Consider the following 7,349-nt stretch of genomic DNA (forward strand, 5'->3'; position numbering starts at 1 on the left):
AGATTAAGCAAAAAACAGAGGAAGATGCAAAAGCCAGTGTGAAATTAAGGTGCGTGTATGAATGCTTTTCCTCATCAACAGTCGATTCAAAGCTGACAAACCAGTTCCTGCCTGTGATTTGACTTGTTTCAGGAGATTGCTTTCACATTCAGGTGAGAATTCTCAGGGGTTAGAAAATGCATTGCAGTTTCATAAAAATCATTAACTTGGGTTTTTTTCTTTGGGATTATATTTGCCTGATTTTCTAACTCCCAGTTCTTTTGCCCAAAAAATCAGGGATAGAAAAGCATGTGGAGTGGATTGGTGGGAAATGTCAGTTTTGAGTAAATGTTAAGGTTTTCATGTAAAGCCTGTTTTTATGATCTGGATCTTCAAGAAAGAGTCCTGTGAGATGACTGGAAGCTCAACAGTACATTTACTTTTACTGGATGTCAGGTTCGTACTGGTGAGTTGTGATCTGCATAACCCATGTCTTGAATAGGCTTGCCCATCCTTCTTTTCTTCTGACACAGCATTTACAACTGTCCTGTTGCTATTTAGTGTGAGTGCAACAATTATCTATTACAAAATTTGGGGATACAGCAACAGTAAACCATCAGAAGAATCAGTAAGTGTGCATGTGCAAATAATCATATGCCACTTTTGTTACTGGATTTAAAGTACTCAAAGCCCAATGCTGTACCCTGCCCAGCTAACACTTTACATTTAAATGTAACTCACAGTTAGTGACAGATGCTGAAATAAATATACACATAGGGAGGGGAGGGTATTAGTTTATATACAGTCATTTATCTTCTGTTAGCATGAGTAAAGCTGAAGTCAGATACAGTTAAATGAACTGAAGCTTTAACAGTGCCTCTTGAACTGCTTGAATTAACAAAATCAATCCTCATAAATTAAACTATCATTGATCCATGATACAATTAAGTTCTATAATCAAAATACACTATTGGTGCATGCAGCGTAACCATACTTGTTCCAACGCTGAATTTTAACCACTGCTGGCTAACTGCTCCTGCCATGTTCTGTAAGGCTCCCATCTGGCATGGGAGATGCTAACATTATGATACAGTATTTCTTTTCCATTTTTCATTTTAGGCTGACATCTGCTGGTCCCTGCAAATGGCAGGCAACCCTGCTGAATGCAAACCAATTTGAGGCTGAGGCTTCTCGTGTTTTCCCTTTGTCATTTTTCCAGAGCTGGGAATGGTAACCGAGCCACTTAATTACAAAGGAAATTCATGCAGAATAATAACTCTGTGGAAAAAGAAAGGCAGGAACAATAGCGTGTAAAAGAAAATGAGTTTGACATGATAAATTACATGCATGCACGCCCAGCGCACTGTGCAAGCACTCAGAGGAGCCAATGGCAGCCACTATATATTGGCCAATTGACCTACACAAAAAAGGTGTTATTTAAGGGCACCACACTGAGGGTTGTAATGAGGAGGCTGTGGATGGTTGTTCTCTCTTTTACACTCTCAATGAGGCTAAAGAGAGAGGGAGTGGCGCGATATTGGGCAATCAGCACTTGATGTCAGCCCAGGCAGACAGCAGTGGTCGCACAGATCTTGGCATTGGAAGGCGTGAGACATTCCTCCAGGAGCTACCAGTACTCCAGGTGAAGTGCTACACACACCTGGCCAGAAGCAGCAAGAGAAATGAGAGGCTGCTCTATGATTAAATAAAACAAGAGGCACCTCCACATTACCTGCTGGCTGTATATATCATACCTCAGTTTTTTAGGAAAATCAGTCATTTGGCATCTTATATTGACTGCAGCACTCCTCACGCTGGCAGCTAGCTGCAAGACCATTCAGGGGTATCTCCAGTGATACAGCTTCCACTTGTATGGACTTTCAGTTCAGTTGTCCCCCAGCTGTTATTTTGGACAGGAATCTACTAACAACCACTGCTTTCCCACTGCGATTTTGAAATCCTGAGTAAAAGGAGTCACCTCTGAATGAGCTGTGAATCTGTGGGGATACTGATGCTTGAGCTACAGTGCAGATTTGGATACGCAGCATTTACTGATTCCCCTACAGTGGTTTGTTGTGCACTTTGAAGTCCAAAGAGTTTGCAAAATTTTTGCTCTCGCCACATTTCGCTTCCGTTTGTTCCAGCTCTTTGTTTGAAACAGCTGGTGTGCCCATTTACCTCAGCAGCGGTATTTCCCACTTCAGTTGCATCACTTTATCTTTCCCAAGGTATTTTGTAGAAGGGAAAGAGAAGGGAAGCATTAATTATGCGATGACAGAGGTACTCCTCTAACTCCAGGGTGTTTCAAGCACAGGTTGCTGACAGTGGGTGTTGTCCATGCCTCCTACAGGCTCCTGCCCTTCAGTACAATGCATGAGAGTTGGAGTATTCTCCTGCTCTTCCCTGCTCTTCCCGTGCTGGCTAACCACGGTGATTACATTGTGTTGGCTGAGCTAACACCCTGAGACATTTCAACACTTAAGTCACTGCACAGGGCAGATTCACTTTAAATCCTGCACTGCAGATCCTCTGAGTCGAATTTTTTGTGGGCTGTTGAAAACACTCGGTGCTAGTTGTGATAATTCATGATGATGACATTTATCCTTGGGAAACTGGGTTGAAGTTTCTGCTGTAGCTTGGAGGAGCCAAGAAAGCCTGAGCCAGTGATAAAGGAGAGCTCTATGAGCTGCCATGGCTGGTGCTGAGGCACAGCCTCAGAGCGCACAAAGAAAGAGAGAAAGGGTGGATAAGATCTAGGTCCTTGCATCTCATGAGCACTAAGGATCCTCCAGCTAATCCTGCCCAGAAAAGCAGGAAGCCTCTCTGCTTTCGGGAGTAAGGAGTAGAGACGTGTGCAGCTTACGCATGCTGCTAGTATTTCAGCCAGGAATCTGAAGTGAAATTGGGGTTTGGCGCAGGTTTAGTGATGGTTACTAATTGCAATTAACTGTTATTGTCTGTTAAGTGCTGACAGGCGTAAAAGGAGGCAGTGCCACCCCAAGCATGATAACAATCAAATGAATCAGCAGTTGTTACCAGTAATCCTCATCTCCAGGTGCTAAATTGCAGCTGAGGTACAGATTTGGGCTTGATGAAGATCCTGCAGATAGTGCTTGGTTAGCATTGGTAGGATGTAGGGGCCAGGAGAGTCCCTTATGTTTCTTTTGATAATACTACTACTAGTAATAATATTTCTGCAGCTGCTAGAAGAATAAAGTATCATTTCGAAGTGTCAGCCCTTTGGATCCTCGTTAAAAGTGTGTTCAGGAAGACAGGCAAGCCGGCTAGCAAGGTGAATTTTTCCTCTTAGTATTTCAAATCATACCATTTATATGAAGTAGAAAACTGCAATAGTGAAGCTGACAGAAAAGTTTGTCTTGATATTTGTAACATAAATCATGTGGGGTTTTATCTGGTTGTTTTCTTTTGGTTTGTGAGGGTTCTTTTGGGTTGGCTTGTTTTGGGGGTTTTTTGCATTTAGGTTATTGTTTAGATTTTTAAATCTTCTTTATAAAAATTGTATAAAAATATTAGCAAACTGTAAAGCTAGTGCCCTGTCAACCTCACTGTAACCATCAAGAAAATCCTTAAACTACCTTAAGCCTTTAAATGACTTGTTACAAAGCAGTTTGGACTGTTATGTAAGTAACCGTAGTGACATTTGGTGCTTCTTCAGGTTAAAGCCCTCTGAATGCTCCCAACAGCCCTGAACTGCAGTTCAGATTGCTCTGCGGAGCTGCTTCCCTGTGAAAACGCAGGCATTTACCACTGAATTGCTTTTCGACTGCTGGTGTTCGTTTCTCTCACTCTCCAACTCTGCACTCTGTTTCTCTCAGGTGTTTAATAGTGACATCAATATACTGACAGATACACTCAGCCACCTTGCAATTTACTGGAGCTGATGGGGAAATGTTCTCAGAGCTACGCTTGCAAAATGGAGCTGTTTTATAACTTTCCTGATTGCTGTTCTTGAAAACTTCACCTCTCTGAGAGTGCTGATAGACAATTTTCCCTTCCATTCATTCCTCTGCTTATTGTAATAGATACTTTCAGCACAGATCAGTGAACTGTAAATCTGAACAGACTCCTCAGCATTTCATACAGTAGGAGAGAAGCACCAGAGAATTCACATTTGGTACAAAGCTAAAATAAATTATCGCACAGATATCTTCCTAAGATGGATTTCAAGTTCTAGATCTTCAATATCAGTGCCAAAAATACTTAAGGCAGAGATTTCTATCTGCCTGCTGCTATGCTTTGTGTAGTAGACTTTAAACGGTGTGATATACTGGATGGCTGAATGGACCTGTGAAAGTCTCATTTAAATGAATTCCTGTAAATTCAGAGTGAAGTTTAGTGGGTTGTACATCCTGGATTCAGATAATGCCAGAGGGTAGAACCACCGTGTGGGTACAAATAGAACCTCTGTGTCCCATAAATGTGTTCAGAGTTTAGCCAAAAGCCAAAGCAGCTATTCCCCAGCCATGCTGCATCTTAGATCTTTAATGGAAAACTTTATTGTGGGTTTGACTTTGCTGCAGTTTCAAGCCACAGAGCAAGATACACTTACGATAGGGTTAGGGTGAGTGGTCTTTTACTGTTAGTTCCCTGCTTTTTTTGTACTGACCACTTTAGCAATTTGATGATATGACAGCAATGGCTTTTATTGTGAAAGTGAAGGTAGGTAATTTCATATTTGTGAAAACTGTATAGTTTAACTGTAAAAAAACCTCTATATGCCTAAGTGTTTAGGATATGCCGTGATAACATCTGATTTTGTGTCATCACAGCCGTTCAGCTTGCATTTGTGCTGCCCCTGCCCCCCTTACACAATCTCTTTGACAGTGGCCTCACTGCTAATGAACAAGGCCTGTAGATGTTAATGTTCCTGGATTTTTTGTGTAATCAGGTCTAGAGGATTTCAGTTCATCAGGTTCTCATTTGAACTGCCATGTACTTTTACATGCTGGAACCTTCCAGAAATGAGCATAGGCATTATCCAGAACTGCAGCAGTTCAGCCGTGTTGGGCTTTTTTTCAGCTCTTCAGTTGACGAGAAGATTCATCTTTGTCGTTTTAGTGTTTCCTTATGAAACGATAATGTTTTTCCTCTTGGAACTCATTAGCAAAAACCCTCACTGGTCTGAATTGAAGATAATAGTATGTGAATGCTTTTCAAGTTGCTGAGACAAGTAGAGTTGGTAACCCGTGAACCTGAAAAGAAGACAAATGGGAATTCCTGGACCCAACCACATAGATGACCTTTCAGTCAAGTCAGAGAAAACTCTTCAAACAGTTCAGAGAGAGGAAGGGAAGTTCATATTTCATAGCAGTGTCATGAACAGAAGAGGTTCCAAAGCAGTAGTGTGATTTTCTGCCTCTGAGTCCTTTTTTGCAGATAATATAATCATCTAGATCAGCTTCTAACCACTTTAAAACTCCTGATATCGTTTCCCGCTGCCTTCTGCTTTGTACCTTCATGCCAGCAGAAGTAGTTGTGAGACATTTTAGAAGAGCTCACATGGTCACGCTTCATGCCCAGTTTGCCTCTGGTGGAATTTAATCAAGAGGCAACAGGGTAAAACCATCAAAGATTCAATTGTTGACCTGACAGAGGCATCCCAGAGGGGCAGCTGCAGCAGAGAGCAAGATGAGGACCTCTTTGCCTGACAGAGCTCAGGGCAGCACAGGCCACGTGAAGCCACTCCTGAGGCATCCAGCTGTGAGACAAGAGCAGGAAGTAAATTGGTGGAGATGCTCCAAGTCATGCTGGGATAGCTGATTGCAGACTGACTAGCTCAGGGGATTTGGGGGCTGCAGGGTGCATGCAAATCCTCTGTAAGGCTCAGCAGTGAAGAGCTCAGGCCAAAAAGCTTTGGTGCTGCCGTATAGTCTCTGCCTCCGTCCTTGTTCAGCTCCCACAGAATGCTTAAGCAGCAAAGCTTGAGCATAATCGAGTTATGTGAGCCAATAAACTCCACTGCATTTCTTACTGCCCTACCACAGTTATATGCTTCTAAAATATTTTGCTTAAAATCAAGGCAAAGATTTTTACAGATTTCTTCTAGCACAGTCTCTCCTCTTCACCTCCTGAACTTGCTGCTCTGCAACTCAGGTGGACCCAGGACTGCCTGGTGTGTATGTCTGTGAGGAACATTATGAACTGCACAGCTTTCACATGACCTCGGGCTTCAGAAGGAACGTCAGGATCAGACTCTGAATACCTGAATTAAAGGCTTAACTTTGAAAAGCGCACCATTGAAGTGGTCAGAAGGTCTGTGGGGTGCACAAAGCAGGTGATTGTGCGCTTAGACCCCTGCGTTAGCCTTCCATCTGTTGCCAGCAACCAAGGCTGAAAGAAAGTGTTTGTGTTGTAGGTAAGGCCATAAAAAATAATCGTTCTTATTGAAGTTCAGTTTTGCAGAAGCTGGCCTTTCTACTTCATTCACCCAGCTTCACAGTAATGGGGGAAACAACAAGCTCTTCCTCTCATGGTAACTGAGCTCACCCAGTTTCCCCCCTCCTGCAGCATCTGCAATCCTTGCTTTTTTTTTTAAATTGTAACAATTACAAAGTCCTAAGAGAGGCAGGCCTTCAATTCTGTGGACACCAGTGACATTCTCAAGGGTGCATCTCTCTTGATCCCCGCTTGTGCTTCCCACCTCCTGGTGAGCACAGGAGGAACAGCTCGTGTCTCAAGGCAATGCAGCTCCCTAGCATCTTTCTTCATGATTCACACAGAAACTTTTAATTTACAGAACTGACATATTAACTCCAATGGCCTAAAAGAATAAATGAGTAATACTGTGGGGTCTTCCATTCAAACATGGAAATGTTTTCCCCGAGATCTCTTTTTAATTGAAGCCATTTGTCATTTTGAATGTAGAATGTATTCATTGGAAAGCAGCACATCGGAGGGGACTAGAGAGCTCAGGAGATTAGTAACAGGGTACAAAGCCTTTTGCCTCCAGGTTGCCAGTTTCAAATCTGGCCATGTCACTATTGATCAGAAGAAGTCATTACAGTCTGACAGATGTTTGGCTGCTTATATAGAAGTGACCTTGTCAGATTAGTCAAATTCTTTGTTAAGAGATATGTCCCTTACTCTCACACACACACACAAAAATCCTCATTAGCACCTTGTTGGTAGTCCTCGAAGCATCAGTAAGGACAGGGCAGGCTTGTTTATGCAAAATCAGAACAGAGGCATCTTTGAGCCATATGAGGGTTGATTGAAACATTTTCAAAGCATCTTATGATGCACTTTGAAATTTCCAAGTTGATTCTGTGCTGCATAATTTAAAATGAAGCCTTCTTAGAATATTTACAGTGCTTTGATCAATATAAAATTAATTTTTTTTGGAATCTGAG

The sequence above is a fragment of the Coloeus monedula genome (genome assembly GCF_965178545.1).
Source record: "Coloeus monedula genome assembly, chromosome: 5".
Taxonomy (NCBI): domain Eukaryota; kingdom Metazoa; phylum Chordata; class Aves; order Passeriformes; family Corvidae; genus Coloeus; species Coloeus monedula.